Source organism: Neltuma alba, unplaced genomic scaffold, assembly GCF_004799145.2.
Source record: "Neltuma alba isolate B1F8T4 unplaced genomic scaffold, ASM479914v2 tig00002805_pilon, whole genome shotgun sequence".
NCBI classification, from domain to species: Eukaryota; Viridiplantae; Streptophyta; class Magnoliopsida; order Fabales; family Fabaceae; genus Neltuma; species Neltuma alba.
The window spans coordinates 4,112-21,351 of NW_021633021.1; the positions used below are offsets into that span (position 1 = coordinate 4,112).

General features: G+C 31.6%; 1 pseudogene; it reads right to left on the bottom strand.

The window, feature by feature from the left end:
• Positions 1–254: 254 nt before the first annotated feature.
• LOC114738020 (protein HOTHEAD-like) lies at positions 255–6,086 on the bottom strand (annotated as a pseudogene).
• Positions 6,087–17,240: the final 11,154 nt, after the last annotated feature.

Genomic DNA, 17,240 nt, shown 5'->3' on the forward strand with positions numbered 1-17,240 from the left:
GAAGTACTTGAATCGTCTGACCACTATGGAACGACTGATTGTTAATAAAGGTACGGTAATGCAACGTGCATTTTTGCAAAAAGAAGAAGACGAGGGCTTGGTATGTAATTGTGATAGCTGTGTGTCACCCTTCTATATATTTGCGATATGGGCGCGTGTAAAGAAGGAAGAAGGCATTTTTAACATCATAACCTTGTAATTTATTTAGAAGTAGTGGATTAAATATCACTAATTTCTGATTACTTAGAATGGACACGCAGACGAAAGATACTGCAAAGCGAAGGACAAAACATTAAACAAGGACTCAAGGACCCTCTTCACTATCTTTCTCTTAAAATCTTCTGCCCCATATACCTGCGTCAAAGTTGTGGTTAAAAAAAAAGTCATTTAATAAGCTCCAATTACAACAATATTATGAACTAAATTTAGATGTTCCTTAATTACTAACCATTTTATTCACTGATTCTAGATGAAAAGTAACTTCAAAAAAACACAGAAAAAGAAAAAAATAAAGAAAGAAAATCATCCTATATATGATGTTTTAATTGAATAATAAAAACCTAAACATTCTACCAGATTCACAAGTCTATGAATATATATGTTAATAATGTACTATACCTTCCAAGCATCATTACAGTAGCTTGAGGATTGGTCCCAGGTGAGCTAAAGAAGGTAGAAGTATCAATAACTCTCAAAGAATCCACATCCATAACTTTATAATCTCGATCCACAACCTTATCAACATGGCAGCCTCCATGATAGTGATAGATTGTTAAGACAGTGTCTATACAATATTGTTCCAAAGAGAAAGCAGCACTTGGATGTTTTGGCCTCAAGTTCACTGGTAAGCTCAAGACCAAGTCAATTAAGGCTCGCACTGGCACATTCTTATATCGGAACTTTGAGAAAGCTTTGGAGTTTATCACATCAATGATGGTTTTCATGCCTTCAACACAGATCCTAAGGTCTTCGGGTTCCTTGAAGTAGTTGAATGTGACTAATGGATTGTCGTTTGGATCAGTGGTATGCAGCTCAAGATGGCCTTTTGAGAGAGGTCCCATGACTTTTTCCACTATGATTCCCCCTTTAAGATTTACACTCCCAAGGGATCCAAAAGTTTTTGTCCATATAGTCTCATTTGCTTGAGGGGAAAACATGGAGGGTTGGCCCGTCTTCAAATAAGAACCACTTAGGTTATCACTTCAAATTGATAAATTTTTTTCTTAGGAGACACTGTAAGTTTAAAGTTATAAGGACAATCGAACCTATGACCTCCCACTTATAAGAGACCTTTTATGTCACTAAACTATAAGACTATTAGTTTCTTCAAACATAATTAAACTGTATGCAATTCAATTATACATTATATTGCATGTTATTAAATTTACTTCTTAAGCTATTTCAAAAGATATGAATCCATTCAAAGATGTATGCATGGTCATGCTATGCTGATTTGTTAGGATTTTGTATTCATGAAAATTTGTTTTGACTAAGACTTTTTCTGTTTGACTGCACAAGTATCTTTCTATTGGAATCTATTTGAGATATCGCTAAGTACTAAATGTGACCTCCTCTTTTAATGAAAATATAAGCATTAGTTTGTCATATCATATAGAACTTAGACTTATTTTTTTGCTAAAGCATAAGTATCTTCCTATTGGAGGCAATCCAAAACTTAGACTTATTATTAAAGATAAGGTATGTGAACTAACTTAGTGAGTATTGCATAATACTAACCTTATTGGACAAAGTCTCAAGTATCCTTTGAAGGGCATGAACCCAAGGAATCCCCAAACCCAATCCACTGCCACCTTCAATATAGCTCCCAAACTTGGTGATGCCCACCATTTGGACAAGAGAGAGTTCAACAGGTAGAGGAGAAGGCACAACCAAAGCATTCATTGGGTTATCAGCCATGCCTTGCCCCACCATGGCCTGATCCAACACCACTTTGATACCATGGGCCTGAAGATGTTGGGCCGGCCCAATCCCACTCAGCATCAGTATTTGTGGGCTTCCAATTGCACCTGCTGACAATATTATCTCACCTTTTCCTTTCAAGTATGCTTGGTGTGTGACTCCATTCTCGTCTTTAAATGTTACTCCATAGGCTTCTTGCCTCCCACTTTTTGTGCCTGGAACTTCAACTATTTGTTGTCATGTTAATGATAAAACTATCCTCAAGTGACCTTTTTTCCCCCCCTATTGGTGTTTGTTTAAGGATATCAGAATGTTGTTTAAATATCAGATGCTAAGGTTACTTTTGAGGAAAATGTAAAATGGACAAGGAGAGGGAGAGTGAGTGGACCATCATGGAAAGGTCATTTTTATTTTTATTTTGGCTGAAAATGAAAAGGTCATTTTCAGACTAAATGTGTTTGATAATTATAGGCAGGAACAAATCATAGTTTTTTTTCCATTTAAGGTTGGATGGAAAACAAGCAAGAAATGAAAGAAATAAATTAAAGTGACTAAATCAGATGACCCAAGTTGAGTTTTCAAATCATGAACACTATCTTGATATAAACTGGAAAGCTAATATTTTTAAGAGAATTGGCAATTAAACATGTACATAAAATAATGGTTTTTTTAAAATATACAAATTAAAATATTTTAAATAAGAAAGGATAAAATAATCAAAATTCTTCATAATCTCGGGCAAAATTGACACAATTTTTTATTTTGGGGCAGAGAACACCTCTTATTCACTCAAATAAACATGCTATAAAAACCTTGGGGATATAAATAGAAGGGCTTTAAAAAAAATGGTACAACTGCCCATAAATTGTCCCTCACATATTACTTCTCCATTTCCATTTTTTTCACATTAATTAAGCTCGTCAATCCCTACCAACGGATATAGATTTTTAACTTTCCTTTTCAAAATTATCTCCACCTTTAAATAAAAAGAATGAATAGTTTGTATTTAATATTTTATAAAACTATGATTATAATATTTATAAAATTAAATTTTGCTATACTACAATTTAACCACACCGAGTGATTGTTGTTCTACATTACAAATATAAATTGTGCAAGTCAAATTTACAGTTTCAATTTATTTACTTATTTTTATAAGAAAAAATGACATAAAAAGAAGTTCACAACTGCAATATTTGAATTCAGGTGCCTAAGAGCTCAAAATTGCAGAGGAGGAAATGCGGCCTGATCTAATATTTTGTAAATGTAATCAAATGATTAAAAGTATCATATTTGAAAAAATAGCTGTTAAATTTGTTATTTTTAATAGAGTTTTTGTCGTTTAACATTTTTCATTACTAGTTCATAACTTGTATACTAGTATTTTTGTCATTTAACTACATTTGCAAAATAACGAATCAGGCATCACTTTTTTCCCTTTAAGTCTTAGATGTTTGGATTGAAATATTGTAATTTTTAACTTCTTTTTATATATATTTTTATAAGTATAGTTTTAAAAAATATTAAATCTAAACTAAAACATGGAGATGAGATTTTTAAAAAAAAGTAAAGAGGAAAATGTCTAAATCCGCATAATCATCTCGCAAGCCACGAAACATTGACACTTAAAACTGTTCTGATTCATGCAACATATACGTGTCACCATATCATATCAAAACAGGTGACTCTCTCTACTACTTATTTTTCACGTGTACTAATAAAAACAATTAAAAATATTATATTTATGGTAAAATTCAAGTAATTTTTAATATTATTCTTATTAATATATATAAAATATTTATCAAATAATCTTATAAAACGACAAAAAATTCAACTAGAGGGAGTAGAACAAAACACAACTTGAAGAAGAACATACTCTTTGGACCCTTAATGTAACACTTGATTTGAAAGTTAATATTAGTCCTATATGTAAGACTTATTTTACATATTTATCAATTTCTTTTCAAATTAATTCTATTTATATTTCCTTGACAATAATTTAGTATGGGAAGGAGGGAGAGAATTAAGAGAATAATTTGAGTGTTTTAGAAAAAAACATATCATATTAATTAATTTAATTAATATTATTAATCTACTTAATGAGTTAATTAGGAAGAGTAATTGTGATCAGTTACCTGAACTGTCCCGAAACAAAATCTTTTGCACGGTGGCAAGAAGGTAGACAGAAATGGAATTGGGATCAGCATAAGTCAACAAATCAGCAGCAGTATGCCGATTACCATTGTCATCAAATATGGAGCCTCCAACCTTAGTCCCAATCAAATGATCATAACTAAAACCATTATAAGGCAACACGCCCACTTCCTTCAGCCCATCTCTGAGCGCCGACTGCCACTGCCTCACCGTCGGCTCAAACGCCACCACCTTCTCCACCCACTCATACGACTCCTCCACCAGCCCCTCATCCCAGCCGGCTTCCCTCACAAACCCGGGCTCCGCCCGCGAATAAAACCCAGCATTTATTACCGACCCGCCGCCAAGGGCCCGGGCTCTGGCATTGAGAACACCGTCGGTGGATATGAACTGCTAGGCGAAGGGAGATGGGGTGGTGTCTGTGAGGGAATTGAGGAAGTTTTTAAGGTTGACTTTGTCAGGTTGGGTGTAGGGTGAGCCTCCTCGTTCAAGAACAAGGACAGTCGCTCCTTGTGAGAGTGTTGCTGCCAAGGGACACCCACATGTTCCTCCGCCGATCACTATGTAGTCATATAGTGATACTTCTGGTGCAGACTTTGCTTCTTTAATGAACGTCAAATATGAGGCTGTGTATAAATTACACAGTCAGAAAGAAAGAGATCCGATCAGTTTATTTTTTCTACAGCTCACGCACCCATGGTATCTTTTATAGAGAATTCAAACTCACAACCTCGTCCTAAAAGACTTTATAACAAGTTCTTGGTGTCACGCTACTGGGGAAAAAAAACACTCAATGACCGGCGGAATACTTTCTGTCGGAAAAATTCACTGAAAACACATGGTGAATTCCATCGGTAAAATTACCAACAGAACTCCTGACGGAAACTATTGACAAAAATATTTTGTCAAAAATTTCATCAATAATTTTATTTTCTGACGAAATTAGTCACAGAAAATTTTTTATTGGAAATCCATGGTAAACTCCGTCGAAAAATTACTGACAAAATTTTCAACAAGTTCAGATTATCTTAGTCCTCTAATAGCAATAAAAATTTAGAAATAAGAGTTATTATTAGAAAACTGAGTTATTAATATGTGTGACTTTTGTTGACATTTGAAATTTAAAGTATCCAGGACGTATGTTTAGGCTATACTTTTGAATTATAACATGTTTAGTTTTCAATAAATTAATCATCTCGAAAACTTTCCATTGAAAGGCCATCAATGATTTATGATGAAATGTCCGTCGGATGTTACTCACAGAATTTCAGATTCTGTCACAAATAAAATTAGCAACGAAAAAATTAGAGACGGAAGATATTTCTGTGGGAAATTCCGTTGGTTCACTAATCCATCGGAAAGTGTGCTGGTAGTTTTAATTTCCGTCACTAATTCCATCGATAATCGGTATTTTTTTTTTTTTCAAGTTTCAGTTGAATTACAAAACCTAACAAAAAGATGGGACAAGTTGAACTAGGACAAGGGGGTGGATATAAATATCAATAAAGAAGCTGGTAAAAAAAAAAGAATAAAGTATAATCGTACTTGCAGGAAGAACTATTTTTAATTCAACTTAATATTACTCAGATATGATTGAACATCGTATGATTATACAAAAACAACAACCAATCCAATTTCATTGTATGAAAAGAAAGTCCAATTTCAATCTCATCTTAAAGGTTAGAAGTCAATGTGTTTCGATCTCATCTTAAAGTGCATACAAACTGTTTCATTAATCTCATCTTAAACCTGTACGAGTTTGGAGGGATGACAATACACATACACATATATGATTTAAGAAAAGAGATTCAATCCAAATATAAATTAAAAATCAATCAACAAAGAAAGGGATGTATGGGAGAAAATGAAGAAGTATGAACTGAATAAAATTCATCATTCTTGCTGAAAAATATATAGACAGACATACCCTTTTTGGAGTAGGAGAAGGCATTAAAGAACAAGAGGCTTCCAGCAAGAAATGGCCAAATAAATTGCAGAAACCTCCCACCCATTTCAGGTTCGTCTTCTCTTCAGAAAGTTAAGGATACACACGCACACAGACACAGACACACACAGAGAAACACACACACACACCCTTTTTCTTCACAGAAACGAATCTCGTCGTGCTTCGAAATTAATGTTTCACCAACTTTTGCAATATTAGTTGCGTATGAAAATGGTTTCCAGCGTGGTCTTCATCATCTTTTTTTTTTTTTGGGCGTAGCGCCTTCAACGTATTCTATCGTCCAAATTGAATATCCATATTTATTTTATTTTACTTTTATATTATTAATATTTTTGAGATTAAAAATATGGAATTTTAAAAAAATTTCTAATGTTTCCTTTTTTTTCCGAAAGAAACCATTTAAATTGAATTTAAATAATTAATACAAATTCCATCATAAAAATAATTAAGCATGTGTGATTGAAACAGGACAGGGTACAGACTATAGTTAAATTAAAAATAAAAAGCAATTGGTGAATGGGAAAATTTCGTGGTAAAGTGACATTGAAGAATAATAAATTTTGCTATTACAGAATTAGACTTATTTGACGTTTTATATTTGTCATCAATTAAACAAAAAAGCGTCAAGTATCCTAAGGTGATGGTTGAGCAATGACTTATTTAATAGTTATTATTTTAATCATTGATAAGCCAAGTATGAGTAAATATTTGAGTAAGGCCAAAAACACATCAAATTGTTTTATTTTTATATTAAAAAAATTATAACAATTTATAACAATTTGATGGTTTTTAGAAAACAACCATCAAATAGTTGAGAGCTGACAGCCAGGAAATGCCTCCTCAAGGCCAAGACCAACCTACCCAGCTACCCTCTACAATAATACATCGTCATTTTGGGACCAAGAATCTCTCTCCTATCCTTCTCATCCTTTTTGCCTCTACTATCTTTCTTAATTTTCTCTCCATAACTATTAGATCGAAATTCCAGTGATCCCAATTTAACATTTTATTAAAACAAATATTATTATAATTTTAAATAAAAAATAGATAAATAAATTTAAACTGTTAGAATTTGATTTGACCAGTTTATAACTGTAGGCTATTATCATAAAACAGATTTTTTCTAATTTTTTTCACCTACATACAGATAAAATTTTAATAGTTTAAATTTATTTATCTATTTTTTTTACTGTTAGTCTGTTACAAGCTTCCAATGTTGCTTTTTCTCATTCTTTCATTGACCAATGACTTCTTTTTTTCAATGAATGATGAATGATTTCTTTAATTTATTCATATTTTTTCGATTCTAAATATAAGACTTATATTTATATTACAAAATAGGTTTTACGTTTAGGATATGAAGAGTATTATCTTTCCCTTTGAAAGAAAGGTGTGGGGGCCACCGCCACCAAACATCACACATTTTTTAGGTTGTCTGACTGTTTCACAGACTACAAATCAATAATTTCTATTAACATTTACAGCTTGTCGGGGGTTGTGATGGAAAAGGAAGATAGCCCATTTGCCACCCTCCATGATGGCAGGGAATTGAAGTCGAACTCTGTAATGGGTCCAAAAAATTGTTTGCAGCTGAAAGAATTAATTGAATAATTTAATGGAGGAAGACGGAAAAGGAACATTAAAAAAACCCCAACCCGGAAGGTGCTTTCAATTTTCAAAATCAGCCATATTTTCTGATTTTAGAATACATAATATTTAAATTGTTCAGAAATCGGAACTGAATGCATAAATCTTTTAAACTTTAAATATATTCATTACAATAGGAATTTCTGGATTATCTCTCAAATTTATATTATAGGCGTTTGGAAACGGAGCTTTGGAAAGAAAAGCATATGCGTGTGTGTATATCCATTTTTTAGATTTGCTGAAGTAACAACTAGTCTAGAAATTTTTTTTTTTTCAAATTGATTGTGCGATCGGTCTAAAAAGTAACTGACTTTCTAAGCCGCTCTTATGTCGCGTTTAGAAAGCTATTTCTTACTGATTTAGGGGGTGTTTGGATGAAATCAAACCATAGTTTGGAGAATAGCTTCTGGATAATAGATTTTATAAAAAACTAAAAAAGTAATTCTGATAAAGTGATAGTGTTTGGATAGTTGTTATCAAAAGTACTTTTTATATGTGCAAATTATTAAAAAAGATATAAGTTAATATAATAATTATATAAAATATCGATTTTATAATATATTTTAATTTGAAGAATTAAAATTGTTAATAAAATAATTTTTACTAACATAATTAATAATATATAACATAATATAATTAATAAATAATTAATATGTGTATATATATTTATAAATTATAAGATTAAATATGTTTATAGAAAAATGATTATTTTTTTCTAACAGAAAAATATTAATTTTTTTTTTAGCAAAACAGAAAAATATTAATTTGCTTTACAGATTTTAAACATGAAATTCTATAACATTTTTTCACAACTAGTTTTTATAACAACATACTACCTCTCATCTTTAATATAATTAATTAATTGTTACTACTTGTGTAAAAACATTTACAAAATATAAGATTAAAAATATTTTTGAAAAAGATGAATAATTTTTTGTGAACAAAAAAGAAATGAATAAAAAAAATGTACCCTAGGCAGAAGAGAATGTAACAACATACTACCTCTTTTTTGGTAAAAAAAATAATAATAATAACATACTACCTCTGAACAGTGAAGGACCGAAGGCGGAAGATGAGGGGTATATATATGTGTTTGGTGAAAAAAAACAAATCCTCATATCCATTAGCAACCATCTGACACTCTCCAATTTTTTTTCCAAAAACATATTCAAAATGATTCTTCTCAAATCATGGTTTTTTGAGCTAAAACCATGGTTTCTGATCTCTTATAAGTGTTTGGGAAATTTTTTGCTCAAACCATGGTTTGGACAATTACCCAAACACACCCTAAATAGCCAATTCTATACTAGAGAGCAAGCAATGTAGAAAATGCAAAAGTTTTCCTTTTTGCGTATTTGATTCATTATTTTGAGCAAATTGAGTCTTAATCATTTCATAAGCATTCTTTGAAGATTATTTGGGTTTAAATAGTGGTGGTTGCAAGTTATTATTCACAAATCTGTAAACGAAATCTCTCCCCATTTTGCATTTCATGAACATGGGTTTGTTACTTGCCTGCTAGTTGATTCTTTTCCATCATAATTCATTTCTTATTGTACTGTGGTAGTTTGTTATTGTTAGGACACATATTGTTGGGCTCCAATCCTTTCTACCATATAATATATAACGTTTGGTTGTATTAGAATATATTATCTTTGGTCTTTAATATAAGACTCAATTAATTAACTTGAAAAAATTAACAAAATAAATAAATTACTTGAAATATTTATATTATTCATTTTTTAAAATTAATTTACCTGGCTTAATTATAAACTAATATATAATCAATGATACGCATAAGTATGTTAAAGAAATCATGTAATATACTTCTCCGGTCCTAAATATAAGACCCATTTTGTAGTGTAAAATTACACTACAAAATGGGTTTTATATTTAGGATCAGAGGAATACACTATAATTAAGTTATTATTTAATTTTTTTTAATCTTCTCACTGGTCCTTAATATAAGACTCAATTAATTAACTTGAAAAGATTAAAAAAATAAATAAATTACTTGAAATATTTATATTTATCATTTTTTAAAATTAATTTACCTGGCTTAATTATAAACTAATATATAATCAATGATAAGCATAAGTATGTTAAAGAGATCATGTAATATACTTCTCCGGTCCTAAATATAAGATTCATTTTGTAGTTTATAACTATACTATAAAATAAGTTTTATATTTAGAATCGGAAGAATACACTATAATGAAGTTATTATTTAATTTTTTTTAATCTTTTTAAATTAATTAATAGACCTTATATTAATGATGTGATTTCCTATTTCTGAAAAGTAAGGCGGTGCATTATGTCAATGCACGGAAATAGTGGCTTGAGAATTGATCCCCGGATTCCACACGCAGTGCTGCTAGCCACGTGTCTTCTTGCCAATTTGTCAATAATTTGCCCCCACTTGCTAACCATCACTATGTGTCAATAATTTTCCCCCACTTGCTAAGCAGGGGAACGTTTTTATCCTACTCGGACCTTGCCAGCGCAATTAAAATCTTATATTTAAAATTAAATTAAATGCATTGTCTCATTTTTACTCTATTTCCAGTTGTTTTTATAAGATATAAATAACCAAATTTATGTGTGGTTTAAGAAATGTGTTAATATTAGTTAGAAATAATAAATATGTAAGAAATATATTGTTTTAAATATATCCCTATTTATAAGGGAGAGACATAGATAGGGAAAAAAAAAAAACATGTGCGAAAGGATAATACAATTAAGGCTAAAGGATACTTTTAGTCCTTTAAGTTTACATGAGGTTTCATTTTGGTCCCTTAAGTTTAGAAAGTGTATTTTTAGTCCTTTAACTTTAACACCGTTAATGTAGCTAACAGAAAATGCTGAGTAATCAAAATAATTGCTGACTGTGTATTGTTGACAAAGCATATATAAAATTTTAAATTATTTCTGGCAAAAAAATTCAATTTTTTTATTTTAATATTTTACATTAAAAAATGAAAATAAACCTGTGTATTGAAATGCTCCCTCTTCTTCTCTTTCAACCATGGCCTCTCTACCTCTCCAACCCACATCTGCCACCGCTACAACTAAAGGTACTTACCCCATTCTTCAATATTTCCTTCACCTAAAGCTCACCAGAGAAAATTGTTGAGGATTTGGTTTGGTTTTTTCATCGACTGGGCAAATCTGAAGTAGCAAGCAGAACGATGAACCACCAACAAAACCCAAGTGAAGAGATAGCGAGCCCCCAAAACCAGAATGATGGGGAACCGAAGTTGGAAGATTTTTTGGGGCACTCTGATAGCTAAATGGAGACACAAGATTAGTTGCTGACATAGTTAATCGGCAAGGAGGCAGCGACCCCAACAACTTCAGCGATGTAAGTAATCACTGGGTTTCAGTAAAAGTGAGGGGGCGAAACTCGTCATATCATCACAATGAACAAAATAGAAGTGTAGTATTTTAAGATATAACTATGGTAGAAGCATTGCTTTGTGGAATTTGCTAAAACCATAAGTAGAACCCATTTTCTGCTTCCATTTCTGATAATCATCATAGTTATTATCTGATTCACTAAAAAAGCTTGCTCTCTGTTTTGTCTCCCCCCCCCCCAAAAAAAAGCTTGCTTGTTTCTTGCCTTTTTCACATATCCGTATGTTGTTATTGTTACTTGCCTTTTTCACATATTTGTATTCAACTTAATTCCCACTGTCTTTTTCTGCCATTACTCCTTCCATAACCTCGTCGGTGGGTGCACATATTACTTCTTAAACTAGTATAATATACTCTTTTCTCACAGATCTTCGTCTCTCTGAAATTTGTTTTTACTGCTGCCAAGAGCAAGTGTAACATGTATTGTCTCGGTTGCAATGGCAACCCCTTTTTGCTTTTACTGCTGTTCTTTAAGGCACAAGAATCATCAAGTTATTCAGGTCCCATCTATTGTGTTTTCCCCCCTGATGGATTACTATAATTGAAGCGTATTGTTCTTTGATGTGTGAATGATCTGAATATATATATTTGAGAATTAATTATTAATGATTCAAATTGTGAATAATGGATGATCATGAAGGGGCGGCATTATATTGTTTATTATTTGTGTGATCTAGAGATAAGATCTTCGTATTATGATGTACTAAGTCATGTTATAAAAAAGTTTGAAACTGTCTTAGACTCTTATATGAAGCAACAACCACAATTTCCTTTAGTTATTCTAACACAATGTTTTAAAACATACAAGAACTTGAAATGAAATGACAGTACACAACGAAATTGTTGGCCCCTTGAATAAATTTAAATTGTTGGCCTTATACATTTTAAAAATACTTCATGTCAATTGCATGATGCAAGAAAACGATAAATTTTAAATTCACTTTGAATAAGAAATTAACTAAAGTGTAGATGTAAAATAAATCCAAATTAATAAAAACATGATCTTCTTTAGAGATAAAAGTAAAAAGAACAAATGCTTTAGGTCATAGCATTTGGTTGAATTGATGCTGCATCAATTGATTGGCTTGATGTTGTTGCCTGGCTTTTGCTTGCCATTGTCATTTTGCTTTTGTTCTTTGGCTTTTGTATGAGATGGGAACTGGGACTACACCATGATGGCACATTTTGCCAAGATATTTGTGTAGAATGATGACTTAGGGTCTCCTACATTAAAACATTTGGTCAAATCACATTATGTTTATATACTATTAAAGTTTGTAAATCAATCGATAAAAATTGTACCTGTCCCATCTATATATTCATCCAAGTCACTGATTCATGAGTTGATGATTCACATGGTGCTCCCTACATCAAAGTTTAAGTTACTACTAAAATAATGATCATAGATATATCAAAGTTTATAAAATTGACTTGATCAATTTTACCTCACTTGACTGCATACTTGTTTGTGCGTTAATCGAAGCACTCAATATACTAGGTTGAGTGATGTTTGCATTGGTTTGAATGTCATGGCTTTTAATGTTTCTTGAGTCCTTGCAACTTCTTTTGTTATGGCCCACAGTACCACAAATTGAACATTTTGCTGTAGAACCAGTTCTAGTCATCTTAGATTTTCCTTTCTTTTCTTCATTTGGATCCTTTTTTCTTGCTTTTGGTGGCCTGCCAATAGGTCTTCTATATAGAGGTGGAAGTATATCTGGATATTCCGTTGTTGTCCATAAGTTGGTGCCATTTGTAGGAAAAATGATAGGCTCATAACATGCTTGATAAGCCTCTTTCCGATAATAAATGGGTACATAATCTTCTGGTTTCCTTGACCACCAATAAATGCAACTTATGCTGTGAGCACAAGGGATGCCAGTTAATGACCATTTTCTACAATCACATTCTTTAACTTTTAGATCAATTGCAAATCTCTCATGTCCATCATAAACCTCAAACTTTTCATCTCCAGCCCAAGTAGGTAACCATCTGCCACTATCATTAGCCTCCCTTTCTAATCTCTTTTTAATATTTGGAAGAATAGAACCTTGAAAGCTATTCATCTTAATTCTATTAGCAGCCCACCTATTCATGAAATAAGTCATGATATCCTCCAACATTGACAAAATTGGTTTTTCTCTTGCATCAATAATGATATAATTAAAAGCTTCACTCATATTATTTACCAATACATCGCACTTTGGTTCAAAGGAAAATCGAGACTTACTCCAGAATCTGGGAGGAATTTTGATGAGGTACTTATATGCATCTTCATTAATTTTTTGAATATCCTTCATTGCTCGTTCCCATGCTTGTGGATAGGTAGCTTTTGCTTCTTTCCACATCTTTTCTTTCAAATTTGTTCCTGGGAATCGCTTTCTAAAGTTGTTATATAGGTGCCGAACGCAAAATCGATGATCCACCCCAGGTAGGAGCTCATCAAATGTAGGTAAAAGACCCTATAAACAATTACAATATTAATTTTATATGATATATGTTTAATTAACAAAGTTAAAAAAGTAGATAAAAAATAAAACTTACCTTTTGTTGGTCTGTAATAAAGGTATAGGATTTACACTTATTTGTCCCACCGAGGTCTTCAATTAGATTAGATAGAAACCATGTCCAAGAATCTTTGGTCTCTGCCTCTACAACAGCAATAGCAATAGGAAGCATTTGCTCATTAGGATCTCTCCCAATTGCAGCCAATAATTGGCATATATATGGTCCCTTAAGAAAGCATCCATCCAACCCAACCCAATAATTGGTCTACAAGTAAAAAAGCTCTTCTTGCAAGCCTCAAAGCATATATATAGCCTTCCAAATCTGGGGAGCATGTTTCTAGATGGCATTAGAGCATCAAGCTCTGCATCATAGTCAGGTGGCCTATCTACTTTTAACAACACCGTGGAGTGAGGATTAGATCTTTTTAGCTCATGACAATAATCATACAACCTTCGAAATTGTTCCTGAAAAGACCCGTGAAGGTGGTTTAATGCTTCTTTCTTTGCTCTAGAAGCCACCGTCTTTGAAACTTTTACATTCCACTTTCTCTTAGATCTTTCAATAATATCTTTCAATTTATACTTGGGATTTACTTTCACAGTTTTCTCAATACTCCTACTAAGCCATTTAGATTTTAGCAATTTATTATTCACCTCCCTGTTGCATGTATGCTTGTCATTGATCATCCTTAATTGCCATGTCTCTTCTCCCTTTAGCTTTGCACAATATGCCTTCCATTCACAGTCCGGCTTGCACCTTACTCTAATCCTTTCCTTATCATTTTTAATAAACTTAAGCCCTTTTCCAGCGTGCACAGCATATGAGACTATGGCTTGTTTAAAATCCTCTCCGGTGTTGTAAAGGGTTCCTACCTCCCATTTGTATTCACTCATATTTTTTAGCAATTTATGCATTGGAAACCTATTCTTAATGTATCCACCTCCTCTTTCATTTTCATCTCTAGCTTCTTCCTTGTCATCAAGACTTTCTAAGTCTTCACTCACATGCTCTTCATTTGAATTTTCTCTACATTGTAGATTGAACTCCTCAATGTCATCTTCATCCACTTCTTCTTCACTATCACTAAAGTCAATATTCAAAGCACTATCTTCATCAGAATTGTTTCCCATCTTTGACTCAAACTTATGAATCTGTACATAAAAGTTCAAATCGCATAATAGAGTAAGAATTCAGAACAATGAAAAAGAATTTTGATCATAGGTATATTTGAAGCATAATGCATGTATTTTGTCATTCTTTCAATGTGCAATTGAAGCTACAGATCTAATGCAATTGAACCATTCTTTTAAGGTCCTATCAAATTATGCAATGCTATTTTTCATTTTATTATAAATGTCAAACATTTATCCAACCCAATTTATAGGCACTACTACTCTATCAGATGGGGAATTTGCATATGCCAAACAAATCTTTTCTTTGGCAAAGGACATTCATATTCTAGGCTATCCATGACTATGCAGTAAGGTATGTATTAATATAGCTTTCTGTGTATTCAGTCAAAAAAAATATATAGCTTTCTGTGTGATTTTTGTACTTGCTTGGTAATTAGTATAAGAATTCAAGAGAAAAGATAAAACAAAAAGAGCGAAGAAGGAAACAAAAAGGGACTCACTATGCAAGGATGGTAGCAAACCGTATTGTATCAAGGATGAATGCGAACTGCACTATGTCGCATGGGTAGAAGAAAAGAGGACCACTACGAGGTCAAAAAATTCATTTGTATTGTAACATATTGAAAAAAAAAAAAAAGGGAATATACTCACCAGGTTTATGTTTGCAGACGAGGAAAGCTGTTGATTTCGTAAAAAATATCTGCAGAGAGATATAGAGTAGATGGTAGGGTTTTCGATATTGCAAATTTAGATGAATGAAAGATTTGATGTTGATGACGCTTTCTTTAGGTTTTTAATTATTTTTCAATTTACATATCTTTTAAATTAAAGATTAGCATGTCATTATTTAATTGACAAGTCAGCATTTAAATTTGCTGAGTTGGCATTTTCTGTTAGCAACATTAACGGTGTTAAAATTAAAGGATCAAAAATACACTTTCTAAACTTAAAGGACTAAAATGAAACATCATGTAAACTTAAAGGACCAAAAGTATTCTTTAGCCTACAATTAATTAGGAGCATGGTAAAAATACATTTAATGTCTAGATCTAACCTAAACCTTATGAAAATTAATAAGTTACTTTAAAAATTTTGATCTTATAATTTTTTTTTTGCCTGAAAAATTTGGATCTTGTAAAAATAAACGGAGGCAGTTTTATGAAACAGGGGAAGTACATCAAGTAGCCGGCGCTTCAGTTCAGCAAATTGATAATCTTCCAGCACGGTCTTCATCAAATCTTCCAAGTTCCAACTGTCCACATTAAAGTTTTGGCCCCAAAAACTGTCCACATTAAAGGCCCATGCTTAATTTATCTTGTTTTTATATTTTTTATTGATATACCGAATTTATAATTAAAATTATTTTCCCACTGTTACTTTTTGAAGGAAAAATCTAATTATTACTTCAAAAAATCAAGAGCAAAAATTTAGAAAGATGAACTATACATCCAAATTAAATTTAAATAATCCAAATTTCATATTACAAATAAGCATATATAGATTATTGGGAATAGCATGTGGTCTGGTTAAAAATTAAAAAAGAAATTCCAATGTCATATGGCATACATAGTGAAAATTCTTCCCTTTAGTGTGTTTAATTGTCTTTAATAAAAGATGAAAGAAAAGAAAGAAAATTGATGAAGGGGAAAATGTTGTACGTAGAACCCAAAAAAAAGTCACATAGAAGGATAAAAAAATTGTGAAGCGACATGGCCAAGGAAGGACCGATGTTAAAAATAAAAAGGAAAATGATAGGAAAAAAAACTAAAAATTACAAATCTCAAATCAGATTTAGTAACACAATTTTATTTGGTATTAACAAGTCTGAATTTGCAAATAACAACAAATTTTTGTTAATATTCTTTGTTTGGTATTTACAAAATTTCAGCTTTTTTTTTGTTATTGTCCCAAAATAAAAAGCATATTGATGAAAAGATTTTTAAGTAATTAGCAATATATGTAATTGTAAATTGTAAAAGCTCATTTGTAAATATCAGAAGCTGAGTTATCAAAATAAGAAAATTTGATACAAATAGGATTATAAAGTGCATATAAGTAGTAATTTTTTTTGCAAATCTCACCGGATAAATTATAAATTTTGGGAACATAGTTTTGATCATGAAAAATTAGTTGTAAACATAAGCTGCAAATTGTCAAAAACACGTCAATCCTAAAATTTTTACTGAGAAAAGGAGAACTGCAATTGTTGAAGAGCTTGTTGAAAATAACAAAGCACCTAATTCGTATGCTTGAGAAGTTGACCAATTGACTTTCTGATTTTCATAATTAACTTGTCAGATTTATAATTGAACTTTCAAGATTTACAAAGATTGTACAATTTACAATATGATTACAACTAACTTTATAATGTTTGTAACTAAAATTCTAATATTTAAAAAATTAAACATTTACAATTCACTTGTAATTTATTTTTTTAATTTTATAACCAAACCTCAGAAATTTGTAACTCATCTTTGTAAAAATTACTTTTTCTGGTC